The sequence below is a fragment of the Erythrolamprus reginae genome, chromosome 3 (assembly GCF_031021105.1).
Source record: "Erythrolamprus reginae isolate rEryReg1 chromosome 3, rEryReg1.hap1, whole genome shotgun sequence".
Taxonomy (NCBI): Eukaryota; Metazoa; Chordata; class Lepidosauria; order Squamata; family Dipsadidae; genus Erythrolamprus; species Erythrolamprus reginae.
This window is the reverse complement of record NC_091952.1, coordinates 37321937-37337196: the sequence shown is the minus strand read 5'-3', so window position 1 is coordinate 37337196 and position 15260 is coordinate 37321937. Positions and strand designations below refer to the sequence as shown.

The window sequence follows — 15260 nt, the reverse complement described above, 5'->3', positions numbered from 1 at the left end:
AGCTTCATTCTTCGCGCCTCCTTGTTCCTTATATATGTATATGTATATATATATATGAAAGTCTTGGCATATTCATGTTTCTTCCCGTGTAGGATTCAGACATTTCTGGCGACGTTTCGACGAGGTCCCACTCGTCATCTTCAGCTAGTGCTTCTGTCCTTGTTCTAGGGCGAACACAACGAGATCTGAGCTGCCTTCCCTCTATAAATACTGGTGGGTGGGCGTGGTGTGATGGCTCAGCAGCTGCAAGCTATGTTGAAACTTCCTGGTGAGTCAGTGGGTCACAAGCCTGAAGATGATGAGTGGGACCTCATCAAAACGTTGCCAGAAATGTCTGAATCCTATACGGGAAGAAACACAAATATGCCAAGACTTTCATACCTGTACCAGTGAAAATCTATGAAAACAAACATACATACATACATACATACATACATACATACATACATACATACATGAGTAATATACATGGCAAGTACAATTTAGGCATATATTTGTTGAATAGGCCTTTTCCCAGTCTCCTATTTCTAAGAAAGCTAACAAAATATTACAGCAATGCCACTTCACAGTGCTTTTTGCAGCCTTCTCTAAGCAGTTTACAGAGTCAGCATATTGCCTCCAACAATCTGGATCTTCATTTTACCAATCTCGTATGGATGGAAGGCTGAGTCAACCTTGAGCCTGGTGAGATTCAATTTGCCAAATTGCAGGCAGCTGGCAGTCAACAGAAGTAGCCTGCAATACTGCACAACAAGAACCACTTGATCTGGAGGAACCACTGTTTGATCGATCTTCTATTCTGGCTCTGGTCTATTTGTTTTTAGTGGCCTAAGGAATAAACTTTATTTGGAATTCAATAAGAACAAACAACACTAAAAAAACAAAAAAAATAAGACTGTTAAAAAACCATAATGACTCTTTGACATAATTCAGGGGTGGTTAGCTTTCTTTTTCACGATTATTATTTCATTTTATTTTGATGAACGAACAGTAGCAGCACTTAATCAAACTCGGCTGACCTTGAAAAAGCTGTGTAGTTTCATATCTGGTTAATGTTTGAACTAAAAAGCACAAAAATATCTCAGGGGTGTGGACTGAGCTGGAAAATCAAGACAATAAATCTTTCAGAAGAAGGCAATGGCAAACTGTTTTAATATTGTTGCCAAGAAAGCTGTTCGGATGTGTCCATATAGCCATCAAACATGACTCAAGGGAAGTAGAATTTTCATTTGCTAGGATTTCATGTAATTATCAGCAATGTAATTAATAAAATATGAAGCCATTGGGAGAAACCATCTAGCCTTGGAATTAGATGTCATCAACATGCAGCAATCAAGTCTGTATTCTGTTAATTAAGAAACTGGGAATAATTATCTTCATCATGTATGTCTGAAAAATAGTAAAAAAAGACTGAGGGGTAAGGTTAGCAGCCAAACCATATACACTAAGATGATAAGCTGTTTTGTATCACCTTACCCGATAAAACATTTTAGGTAACTTTATAAGATTTATTTGGCTATCTGTTTTAAGCAACTCTGGGCTGTCTCACAACAACACTAAAACCCATAAATAAAACAATCCTAAAACAGTAAAAGCAATAAAATAATAAAACAAAAGCCTTAAACCTTAATTGTCCCCTTTGGATGTTCCAAGCAGGCTCAGCTACCCATTTTTCAGGCCTTCTATCCATTCAATCACAGTGCTTTAGTTAAAAGCCAGGCTTAAAAGTCTTTTGAAAAGCTAGAAGGATCTGGCCTCTTGAATTGCGTGGTGGTATTTTACAAGGCAGGGACAGCCACAGAACAGATATCCTTCTGAGGTCAGTGAGCAAACCTGGAGCACGTCCACCCCATCTTAGGACTGTATGACTGTACCTTGTTGCTTGTATCCTAAGATTTTCATTAATACTGATTGTTTCTTCATTGCTTATTTGACCCCTATGACAATCATTAAGTGTTGTACCACATGATTCTTGACAAATGTATCTTTTTCTTTTATGTATGCTGAGAGCATATGCACAAAGACAACTTCCTTGTGTGTCCAATCACACTTGGCCAATAAAATTCTCTTTCTATCTATCTATCTATCTACCTATCTACCTATCTATCTATCTATTTGATCTCTAGGCAGCTATTCCTAGAGAGAGGAAGTCTTGCAAATAATCAGTCATGTAGGGTTTTAAAAGTAAACAGTAGCCCCTTGAATTCAACCTAGAGAAAAACAAGGAGCAAGTGAAGCTCACATAATAAATGTTGTAACATTGGGTTAATATATACATTGATCACAGGGGACAGAATGCAGTACCAATATTAAACATCGAGGCCATCCTCCCCAAGAGCAGATCACTCTGTCTCCCCTCCATTCCTTCCCATGTCTGTCATCACCACAATGCCTCCCGGCCTACTTCCCCACCACCATTTTCCCCACCCCACCCCACCTCACCCACTTTCCCTATCTGGATCCCACTCCCACCTCCAGCCTGTCATCCCCACGGCCCTGAAAACTACCCATATTCAACCTGAACAATCTAGACAAACAGGTTTTGCTTAAGAGTTCTGATGTTTCTGGCACCTCCACCCTAGCAAGCCCTAAACTTTCAAGTATATAAATATGAAAGAGTATATATTATTTTGCCCCATGTTGATTAAATTGGCTGAACCAAATAAAGTATTGTCCAGCTATGAATTTGTACAATAAATCAGGACACAGGTACAACTATATAGGCAACTGAATATCTTGCCACTTTCTAATTTAAGATCTTTATTTGTTTAAACAATTTGCCCGAATGCTATAGAAATATAGCATTTCCCCCAATACTATATTCTGAAAAGTTTTTAGTTAATGTCTAAAGGCCATGCAGCAGGGGTGTCAAACTCAAGGCCACTTTCAGCCCAGCCCCCTGAAATACAACACAACCCTGATGCAGCCTTCAATGAAATCGAATTTGACATCCCTGCCATACAGTACGAAACTATGACACAGAAACTATTAGCATGTCTTCTTTTGCTAAAATGTTTTTGCAGAGTTGAAAAAATATTTTTATTTGTTGCACCCTAACCTTGACTATACAAATACAATTTAAATAATATGTGCACATTACCCAGAAATACAAGATACCATCGTTTCAGCCTTCTCTCCCTCCCTATTATCCTAATTGCTATTTCTCTTTCAGCTAGTTAATGTGGCTGAACGTGTTAAGAGTTACAACTATTCTCAAAAACATGCAATCATCTCTACTGTAAAATTAAAACAATATTCAAATATGTATATGTTTTAGTGGGGTTTTTAAAAAATGAAATTGCTTATGAGCAGCTCATTCACATACTCTCTATTAGGAACTGGTACAAGACAACTTATTGCAAAGAATACAAGCTTTCTGTTGTATATACAGTAATGAGAGAAATGATTTATCAGATGAGAAACTAAGTGTTGTAAAATACACAATTGGGGGGGGGTATCAGTAAAATGTTCTTCCTACTTTCTTGATTTCCCCCCCCCCAAAAAAATCTACCATTCAGCATGTTTAATCTATAGCAGATTGAATCACCATGATGTCGTCCAGATGTGTTTTCTTTCATCAGTCAAAGTTGAACTCTGCTACACTTTGACTTATTTTCCCCCCAAAAAAATCTCCCCTACCCCAACACCCACATTAGCAATCAGTAGGAAGCAGTGGTGAAATTCATTTTTTTTTTACTACTAGTTCTGTGGGCATGGCTTTGTGGGTGTGGTATGCCTTTGTGGGCATGGTTTTTGCATACTGCAAAATCTCCATTCCCTCCTCCACTTTGGGGCCAGCCAGAGGTGGTATTTGCTGGTTCTCCAAACTACTCAAAACATATATGCTACCAGTTCTTCAGAACCTGTCAGAACCTGCTGAACTGCCTCCCCTGGTAGGAAGGTATATTATGTAGACCACTTAAAATTGCATGTTCTACATGTTTTCATTTTGGGTGTTGGAAACAATGAACAAACAGAGTCTAAAACTTTAACAGCCAGTTTGGAAGGGAGGAAAGAGAGATCTACAGGCTAATTCACAAATAACTTTTTTGGGCTTAAACACCTGGTTTTTTTCATTGATTCAAAATGTACAATGTCTGCTTACCACTGGCAACAGCAGCTAATAGACAAATAAATATTTGCATCATTGTTTTCATTATATTTACACATTTCCAAAAAGAAAAACTGTACATGCAGTCTTTCCCCCAGAAATCTCAAAATCTCTCCAAATGCCGTTATTCTGAACAAGGGGAATCAGTTCATATTTCAGACTACTACAAGTAGAGAAGCAGGATACACATTGCCTTCAGCCATATTTACCATAAATGCCTCCCTTTTTTTCATGGTCTATACGAGTCCTAAAACAAGCAATAAAATAATAGGTTCTTATTTTCAGTACCTGCTAAAAGATGTGTATTTTACCGTGTAATAAATGTACCAGAAAATATATTAATAGTGTAGATTTTTTTTTTTTTTTAAAGAATGAACATTGAACTGGAAGAAAATGAGAAAAGAGTATAGGCAGACATTGCTAATAAAATATCAAACTGTTAACTTCAAAGCATGCGCATACCAATACTTTGGTATGCTTTATTTCTCTTTTGTTTTTAAGTTCAATCTTATTTTCAGCTTTCCGGCATCCTCCCACTGTCGATAAGGTACTGATTCATTATACTCCATTCATTATTTTTCTAAGAACTGGACCAAACAGGGCTTCTCAAAATTGCAAACCAATGCTGGTGGATTGATTTTCTTTAACGAACAATACAATCCATATCCCTCGAGGCTGTTCACACAAAGCTTCACTTTGTTTTATTAAATCGATTTGCAGCAAAAACCCAGAGACTGGTATATGTTCGTGCACAGCAGCTCTCCTGCTCATTAACCTTTACAATAGCAGTTACTTTTATTTTAGATCATAAGAAAAAAATAATACAAGGTAAGGTATTTTTTTTTATTTCTTCATTAAACTTTTAAAAACAATTCAGCCAGTCATTTAAATGCTGGTTTATGGTATGACCTATCTGAAAGAATATTGGAAATTATAATTCAGCAACAGTGGAAAATTCTTTAGAAAGATTAATAGTCCTTACCACAGGGTTGTAACCTGCACCAGATGTCCTTATCACCTCAGCCAGTACCATTTTGGTGGTCATAGCATCCTGGATGGAATGAGGCCAACTGTTTTGGTCAGTGTAAGAGAGTTGGGAGAAGAGATTATTTAAGAAGCATTTTAAAAACTCAAGGCTCTAAAATGAGCTGATTGGATGCCTAATTTGCCCTTCACCCAACAAATTCTCCCAAAATAGGACAATAATTTTAACCACGCCCATTCCATTGACTCCCCATCCATTTAAGCTGCAGGGCTCTAACACATACAGAATTACCGTATTTTTGTTACAATGTAAGTACATATGTATGTGTGTATCTATGTATGTATGCATGCATGTGTGTATGTATGTATATAAAACCTGAATTCATTCATGACTCTTAGACATACTTTCTCCTGACTGGTTTACTTAAAAAAGCCATAATGGCTTGCTTTACATATAACACTAAATCAAAATCAAGCAAACTTTTTGATTTAGAACTGTTTTCTACAAAGGTCTAACCCAGTCTTAGGTTTATCTTCAAACACTTTCTCTTTGAGTTGGCGTTTGGCAACTGAAGTTAAACAATTCTAAGGTAATTATAAGCATTTCATAAAATTAGAACCACATTGTTGGTGGGAGTGAAATCTAGTTTTTAAGGCTGCAAATGATGCAAAACACCGATATGTGAAAATAGGTTTATCTACTGGATTCAGTCACAAAATAAATAATTTGATTTTTTTATTATCATAGTTTTTATGTATGAACCAAGGCGTTATATGACTTCGGTATATGTCATCTGGATTGATCAGGTACCTTTATCTGAGAATATATGCTAACATAAAGCACACTTTCCAACCTAGAAAATCCACCAGGTATAATAGTATAACATTCCAATGATAGCTGAGAATGCTAAAGTTTCTAGTCTTGAAATATTGACATGCAATACAGCAACCTTCCCCTGCCTGCACCGGGATATTGATAATACCAAATGTTGAAGACCTCACCTTTGAGGCTGTCCAATTTGGAGCAGGCTAGTATTAAAGGTAGAATACTGGTCATGTCATAGACACTGCATGACATAAACGCAGATGTGAAATTCAATAAAAGTTCTTAAGTAAGCCAAATCGATTCCTTAGAATGGAGCTGGTTAATGGGGAACCTGTAGTTATACCCGGCCCCATTACTTGGAAGAAGAACGAGATTAATACATGTTTACATAAATTCTGCAAACACTCTTCTGGTCCCCCCTCCCCCAAATGTTCTCTCTACCAGAATTAATATTTAACAGATCTCCAGCAATTTGTTCTTTTAAATGATGTCCCTAAAGAACGCATTAGAGGAAAGAAGCTGCCCTCATTTCCAAATTAATTGAGAAAAACTGCTGTAGCATAGTTCTAGTTTGCATGTAGCAGCTTGAAGTTGTATACAAAGAAATGGATGCCTGGAATTCAGATATTAAGAAATGCAGCATGGCTTGGCTGGCTATTTTTAGCTAGCCCAATGCTAAAGAATGAAATGCTTCACAATTCTATTTGAACTTAGTACCCCTATCATAGAGATAAAATGTTATCTTGCTTTATAATTGAGGAACACAGCTGTAGAAAAATAACTATCTGTCACAGAACGCAATTCCAGTTTGCGCCGAAAGACCCCTCACTCTCATCCATTCTAACATTCACAGCTGGATTAGACTGGCCTATGCAGAACGGAGAATGAATTCACACAAAATGGTTTTTGTTCTTCCCTCACAACCTTTCTTGAGTATGTTCTCCTGTGGACAAAAGCAGCATGAAGACCAGGCAATTACGAATATGGTTAGCAGCAACTTGAGGGAGGAAGGATTCCCTTAATATCACAGTTATAGAAAATCATGTTCACAATTATTATAATAAGCTAATTCACACATATTTTTACCACTGCAAATAGATGCTTTTAAAATATTCTGCATATTAATTTGGGATTTTTCAAAAATATCCTTCACCACAAGCAGGCTCAATATCATTAAGAATTCTTTAGAGGGAGTTACATTACAAATACAGTGGTACCTCTACCTAAGAACGCCTCTACTTAAGAACTTTTCTAGATAAGAACCAGGTGTTCAAGATTTTTTTCGCCTCTTCTCAAGAACCATTTTCCACTTACAAACCCAAGCCTCCGAAACCATAACTGGAAAAGGCAGGGAGAAGCCTCTGTGGGGCTTCTCTAGGAATCTCCTGGGAGGAAACGGGGCCGGAAAAGGTGGGGAGAAGCCTCTGTGGGGCCTCTCTAGGAATCTCCTGGGAGGAAACGGGGCCGGAAAAGGTGGGGAGAAGCCTCTGTGGGGCCTCTCTAGGAATCTCATGGGAGGAAACGGGGCCGGAAAAGGTGGGGAGAAGCCTCCATGGGGCCTCTCTAGGAATCTGCTGGGAGGAAACAGGGCCTCCACCCTCCCTGTGGTTTCCCCAATCGTACACATTATTTGCTTTTACATTGATTCCTATGGGGAAAATTGCTTCTTCTTACAAACCTTTCTACTTAAGAACCTGCTCATGGAACGAATTAAGTTCGTAAGTAGAGGTACCACTGTAAAACATTATAGTAGCCCTTCTCCCCACCTTTTTCTTAATGGAGTTTTGACTCTCTGAAAATTTCAGTGGAAGTTATTTGATGCCTTCTCTCCTTTGCAGAGAGGATGGAGGACATGTTAGCATAAAAACTACTAGTGGTGTATTGGAACGGCAACTTTGATAAATTCCATTCTAGCTGAAAATTCCAGACACTGCATTACACAACATACAGTATATATAGGAGACAAGATTTGGAAGAGAGCGTTTTCCAAGGTTGAAGTGAGCTTTATGCTATCATCTTCTTATAACTATAATTAAAATAAATAAGATATAAATCCTGAATCATTGAACCACATTGAACAAAGCTGGCACAGTAAAGCATTAAAAAAAATCAGAACAAAAAAACCCCATCATTCGGACTGAATTCCAATATCATATTAAGCCAGAGTTACATTTCTACGTCCTTTAGTTTTCACTTGGTCTGGATATTGGAACTCAGAAACTGTGCTTCGTAAAACATGATTTATGGTTTACTGTGCTGCATGATCACAGCCAAATTAAGTTTATTCAGTGGAGTGGTTATAACAAATGATGTATGAATTTCCACCCCTAGGCATCTGATACATACTGTGATGATAAAACATGTGCAAAAAATGTCATGACATAAACCACAGCCTGTCATATTTGCATGATGCACATCTTGTCACATGCTTACGCCCCTTGCCACAGATATCATCATAAAATGGTAAATAAAATGTTTTCTGCATATTTAATAGCATTAGAGCTGAAAGGGATAAGAAAAAAAAAGCACGGCTGAAATACTGAGGGTCAGGAACAGGTCTAGTCCTTTGTTTACAAACGCCCTTTGTATATTGAGGAAAGAGCTCATACATTTTGTGATACAAACATGTTTAAAGCAACTGTCCTCCTCTTTCATGGAGAAAATCTAACAGCTGACAAGAACTTGATGCCACATAATCAATCTCTTCCTCCCCTTAGGCATTCTCTGAATAGAGGTACTTCAATTGCCAAATTTCCCCAGCCAACGTTACCATTATTGAGAAGTGACACAGTTGAAATCCTCATAGATGGAAATATTGGAAGATGGAAAGATTGGGAAAAGGTTTACACACAGTTTGCTTAAGATTTGAATATAAACGGATTGCAGCCATACAAAACCTGAATGAGAGATCTTAGTCTCGGAGAGGGGCGGCATACAAATCTAAATAATAAATAAATAAATAATAAATAAATAAACCCAAATTCTTACTCGGGCTGGGGCTAGAATTTTTAAGATGTGCAGCAAAGTCAATTTGATGCTGTATGACTGAAAACTCCAGAAAGATTATTTCAAAGACCCTTTAGCATTGTAATTGTTATGCATAGAGATAATATAGATTAAAAAATTAATCCAAATATTGCAGGGGGGTGTTTATTTTATTGTTATGGCTGATTTTTAAAAATATATTAAATGTTCTGTCGGGCTCTTTGTTAGAATCCTTCCGAAAATTCAAAGGTACAAATTTCAGACACACGTTTGAAAATTCAAAACGTTCTTTATAACGAAAATTCAAATAAACTAAGCACTCTTTTTGTATAGCAAAGAGCACTAGTCTCCAAACAACCTGGTAATTTGTACAAGTCCCTTATCAGTTCTTAGATACTTAGCTTGCAGCTGTGAGGCAATTCATAGTCCTTCTTCTTTCACAAAGTGAAACACACTTTGCTCTGCTTTAGTTTCAAAGTGGGGAAAAATCAACACACAAAGGTCGAAGTCAGCAAGACAGGCACGAAACACAAGTATCAGATAATCCTCCACGATGGCCAAACCCATACGCTGCTATTTATAGCAGCATCACAAATTACCACAGCCCCGCCCAACCACAGGTGGCCTCATTTTCTTTGATAATAATCTCTCAGTTGTTGCTTCCTATGCATCGCTCTCCATATGCGTGGCCGTATCATTAACTCTTGTTCCGAATCCAAGGAGGAGCTAGATAATTGATCTCCTTCTGAGCTGTCTGCCAAACTCTCCTCCTCCCTGTCACTCATGTCTTCTTGGTCAGAGGAGCCTTCATCAGCAGATTCCACCGGGAGCAAAACAGGCCTGCGGCATGTGGATGTCTCCCCCACATCCACATTCCTTGGGGCAGGAGCTGGGCCAGAGCTAACCACAACAATTAAATATCATGTGGAAGGAGGATTCTGGCTTACTTTGCTTCCAGTTCGCTCCTTGATATGCTGTGAGACCGTAGGGGCGTGTTTTGTGCACATGCATGTACAGTGCTAAAAAAGATCAGCTTCTGCAAATGCGCATAAGCAAAAAGAAAGATGGTGGTGCCTATGGCTGGTTTTGGGGGCATTACAGACCTGGGTCACTGCTGGTTCTAGAGACCCAGACCGCCAAGTTACTACTGGTTCCCTAGAACCGGTCTGAACTGGGAGAAACCGACCTGTGATACCAGATACAGAAAAACTTGTACTGGCAACTTATAAATTTACATCTAGGAACCAAAATACATATAAAAGATACAACAAATCAGAAAAGTAATCCCAGATTAAAATAAAATAAGCAAAAGAACAAAAAGAAGGCTTCATAATTGCCCTGTTCCCACATTTGTTGCTCTTATTATTCTTTCAGGCCTTCAATAATTTCCTGAACAACATACAGATGTCCTGGAGATATAAAACTCTGCATCAGAGTATATCACTCCCCAAATAGTCTTCTTTTATAGTAGGCAGTCATAAACCTTTACTGTTTATGTTCCTTTTGCTTTTCTTTTTTCAATAATAACTTGAATAATTAGCAGGAAGTGAGGCTGCTATAGAATAAACACTGAAGAAATGATGACTAACTGTTCCACCTAATTCAACTTTTAAAGGAAAACAAATGATATCGAAAGAAAATAGCATAGCACCAATGGGATCACTCTATTCCATTTTTGCCTGAGATATGTGCTGACTTGTTGCCTCCTTTTGGTTTAAAAAAATAGAAAAGTGACATGCTTCAAAGCAAAGAAGGATCCTCTCAAATCATCCTTATCGACAGGATGCACTTAACCCATTTTGTTATTATTGTTGTTGTTGTTATTGCTATTGTTGTAACTAGCAATGCCAAACAGCCATTTTGTAAATGGATAATTATCTTCATCCACCTCAAACTCTCAAAATTGCAAACGTACTTCATGAGGAAAAGTTACCTCAACTTGATACTCTGTTTTCTGAATATACAGAAGTTGATTCAGAAGGACACCAGACACAGAAATGAATTTTTAAAATTGAAATATACTCAGTTGCTTTTTTAATCTCGAAAGGTTTGTAATCACAAACATTCCAAATCAGCATGTAATTCAATATGTATAGTAATGAGGCATTTTTTTAAGAGGAACCTACCTGTAATTAAAATTGTTTAACTCCCAAGGAACCAGGATAGTCATCTCTGATGAAATGGGTGGCACATAAATTTTATAATTAAACAAACTATAACTCCCAGTGATTTTATTTAAAATTATAGTTGGGGCAGGTATAAAGGTAAATCTGCTTTTCTCCCTTCATATACTAGCATGGCATTGTTTCCATTGTGCGTGGCTTTATTTTCTTGTCTTTATGAAAGCAATCACTTTTGCTAGCCCTATCAATTAGTGAAGATACTGTTTTCATAAAATTATGTCTTATTTCAGAAATAGGCAATTGGAAAAGGCTTACACTGGAGTGTTCCTTAAAAAGGCTTTTAGGAAACTTTCATCAAAGAAACCTCTTATGGGAGACTGTACGGTGAACATTTATAGGTGGTGAGATTTCACATACAGGTGTCATCACAGGTTCTTGAGAATGACGCAGAAGCTGCTGGAGCTCAAATGATATGATCAAGTTTCAGGTCAGAAAAATGACCGTAATGCCAAGGAACTTCATTGGATCAGGGATGGAGGGAATGTGGCCTTCTTAAATGTTGCAGAATTAGCTTTTACTACTATTAGTCATGTCAGCTGGAACTGCTGAGAGTACTTGCAATTCAGCAAATCTGTACCGCCACAGGCCCTGACTAATATGTCTATACATCTCTGGCAGATGTCCAGTTGGGCAAAGTGGCCAATTGATTAATAAGCCTTGAGCTTGGTCCTGGGAGAAACCCGGTATAATTTTCTTCCTCCCACCCTACCATTTGAGATGTGGAAAAGTTCTTTTTTTCGCTCAGCAGAAGATTATATATTAATCATAAATCTTTGACAAAAAGGGCAAGGAGAAGGAGAGGGAGGGACAGTGAGGAAAACCGGGTTGCCATAATCCTATTACAGATTCAGTGCAGCTTATTCTGCAAAGACCACTTTGCTGCTGCTAATAAAGCACAGTTGTCTGGGTTTCCAAGGCAACCAAGGCTCTTCATGTATTAGGAGCTGCTATTGGCTTTTCTCTCCCCATTCTCTCTCGCCCTCTCTCTTTTTAAGAGTTAAGTCCCTTCTGCTCTGACTTTGCCAGCATGGAGTTAGGTAACAAAATGAACCTGGTTATTGCCATCAATAGATAATACTTGTGGTTTAAAAAAATGTAGTCAGGCTTTAATCACTCGGAGCATTTTGCAGCCCTGCCCATCAAAAGGCTTCACACAGGCTGAGATGACATCTGCCACTGTTGCTTTAAGGCAGATATACAAAGGGAAAAGGAAAGAAAAAGTACGCCAACTTTTAGTACTCTATGCATCTGATAAGGCAGAGATGGCGAACATTTTTTTGCTCGGGTGCCAAAAGGATGCATGCATGCACAATGGTGCATGTGTGCATGCCCACACCTACAATGCAATACCCTCTCCCAATGAGACTTCACTGAAGCCTCTGGACTTCTGGTTGGGCCATTGGGCCATTTTTTGCCATCCATAGGCACCGGAGACTTTCCTGAAGATTGTCTATCTCTATCCTGTTTCTGGCTGAGTAGATTTGCTCATTTTGAGATTAAAAAAAAAAAACCCTTTATCAAGCCAATTTCAAGGCATCGTAGCCCATGTTATTATGGAAAAAGTTGATTCTACCAACAATATTATCACTCTTCATGGGTTCAGCCTTGTAGCAGCTATGTAATGGGAATAACGGATAGAGTACACTGTCTAATTTCTCTTACAACAGGTATCTTAGTTATTATGCACAAATAAATAATATGCAGCAGAGTAATTGCTATTGATGGCAGTTCTGAGGCAGGCATTCAACAGAAGGAGTTGCTATAGTTCAGAAATAGAGAATATGGTTTTCAAAGAGAAGATACAAGGACCCATAGGTGGCATCACTACATTCCAGCAATTTCAATCTTGTCTGCAAAGTAAAGAGCTGTTGCTAGCTGGCTGTTATGGATAAAGAGACAAATAGTCTGATCCAATATAAGGCAGCTTATTTTCTTCTTCAGATACATTAAAAGTTCTGTGGCCGATGCTGTATTTATTGAAATTGCTGGAATCTTTTTTTCTTGCCCCATTTCTTGTGTTTTAGCACAGATTCCTGCCTTTTAAACAAGATCCCTTTCTTTTAAACAGACTGACTAATGCTTTAACAAAATTTGCAAATGTAATCTCTTTTTCTACCCATCCACCATCTCTTCACCATGTTGAGTTGACTGCCATCTCTTGTCATTTGCTCCATGAATAGCTAGTTCATTTTTTTTTAAAAAAATGAGCTTCCATTGTGTTAACTGCAGTGCCGGCAAATCCCTGTTCCTTGTATAGATTTGTTCACCTTCCTGCTTTCCATCTTCCTTTCATCTCTCAATCTTCATCTCTATGAGGTTTTCATCAAGGATGTCAGGTTATGTACCGTTCAGACAGGCTAATGGCCATTGATAATTGCCAGCTCTGAAGCAAAAAGATTGCTGCACTTAGCATGGGCTGGAAAGCCAATTCAAAATGAGACAGCTCAGGAGCAATAAATGTGGTATATCCAAGCATAGCAAGATCTAAACCTGCTGTGTATCAAGTACAGTCTGCCAGAAAGAGAAAAGTCATTTCAGATCTCAGCATTACATTTATTGAACAAGATGCAGTGTGTATAGAAGGTGACTGAGGCTATATTGCTGGTTAGCCACCATCTCTATAGATCAGTGTTTTTCAACCTTGAAGATGTGTGGACCACGGAATACTGGGAGTTGAAAGTCCACGCATCACAAGCTGCCACGGTTAAGAAACACTGCCACAGATCAAGATTTATATACAAATATTGTTCGACAAATAGCACAACAGTCTTTGTGGTGCATAATGCTAATTGCTACAATATACTATATACATAGTTAGGGCCGATTTTTGTACCTGAAATCCAAACCCTCAACACTCAGACAACATTGTGTAATGGGAACAGTTTATGAGCAGTTTATCCCAAGATAGTCATGTTTCTCACTAGTTAAGAATATATTGATAGCTGTCTTAAAGGGAAAACCTAGCAGCACCACTGATAGCCTAGGAAGCATTCCACAAGTGATAGGATTAAGATGAGAAATGTATTTTTCAGAGTATAAGATGCATCTTTTTCTTCCCTTAAAGAGGCTGAAAATTTGGGTGCATCTTATACTCTGAATGTAGCTTTTTTCAAAGCTTTTTTCAGCCCTAACTAGGTAATAACAATCTTCCCTGCAAACTCTTTCATTGTTATTCTTTGAGAAGAATGTTTTCCAAGCCCTAAGTTTTTGCAGGTTTTTTTTTCATTGCTCTACTTGCTCTGAATGTTTCTTTCCAGCCCTAACCAGATACTAACAATGTTTCCATCGGTTTGCAAGCTCTTTCATTGTTACTCTCTCTGAATAAGGTTTTTTTAAAGCCCTAAACAGGGGATAAAATAATGTGCTGAAGCTGACCAGACTAAGGATGTTAGCCAGATAAATAGTTGATAGGCAGATTTTTTCCCTATGCCCCCCCCAAAAAACCTAAGGTGTGTTTTATACGCCATTAAATCTTAACACCCCCCCCCAAAAAAAATACAGTATTATTCCTCTACAATGAATAAAGCTAAAAAAAATTTGGGGGGGGGACCTGTTATTCTGGATTCCAGAGATAAACAGTAGTTGCAATTAAAACCATAAATATATATATTACAATCTAGTCATTGTGTCTAAACTCTGCAGTAACAAATTTGCATGTGTGATTTTGGCTTTGTTATAGTTCCTAGCAGCAAAAAAGAAAAAAGAAAATTAAACAAAATTCTTTCCTCTTTTCTCCTAAAATATTAACAAGTTATTCTAGTGACAGAAACTGTTTTCATAATATTGAAGCATAATTTAGTGTAAGTTAGGCAACCTACAGCCCAATTTTAAGGAAAGAATCCAAATGTTTGCAAGAGCAGTATTTCTTCTTGTGGCATATACAGAACAGAGGAAAAGAGTCTACAAACAGAAAATTAAATACAAGAGAAAATGCAGCTCTCAACTAGAATGTGTTCAAACCCTGAGATAGAGCTATGTGGATAAGAGCACAGCAGCGCCTCAGGCTTTTGAACTTTGCCCTTCCACATAGCTGAGAAGACAACTTCACCAAAATTAGTTTTCTTGGCTTGTTATTTATGAACCAGGAAAATATTTACAATTCTATGAAACAGCTACACCCCATAATTGAAGCTCTTTTTTATTATAAGCTACTGTATGTTTCCTTAAGTAT

The 15260-nt window shown here is 37.9% G+C and overlaps 1 protein-coding gene across 19 annotated transcripts in view; it reads right to left on the bottom strand.

Moving 5' to 3' along the window:
- EPB41L1 (erythrocyte membrane protein band 4.1 like 1) overlaps window positions 1-15260 on the bottom strand; it is a 225865-nt gene that overhangs the window by 169186 nt on the left and 41419 nt on the right. For 3 of the 19 annotated variants that reach the window (XM_070744823.1, XM_070744822.1, XM_070744809.1), the window contains one exon: window positions 5094-5181. The exons of the other annotated variants lie outside the window; for them this stretch is intronic. The gene's annotated coding sequence lies outside the window, so the exon portion shown is untranslated. The remainder of the gene's footprint in view (window positions 1-5093; window positions 5182-15260) is intronic. 19 annotated transcript variants of the gene reach the window in all.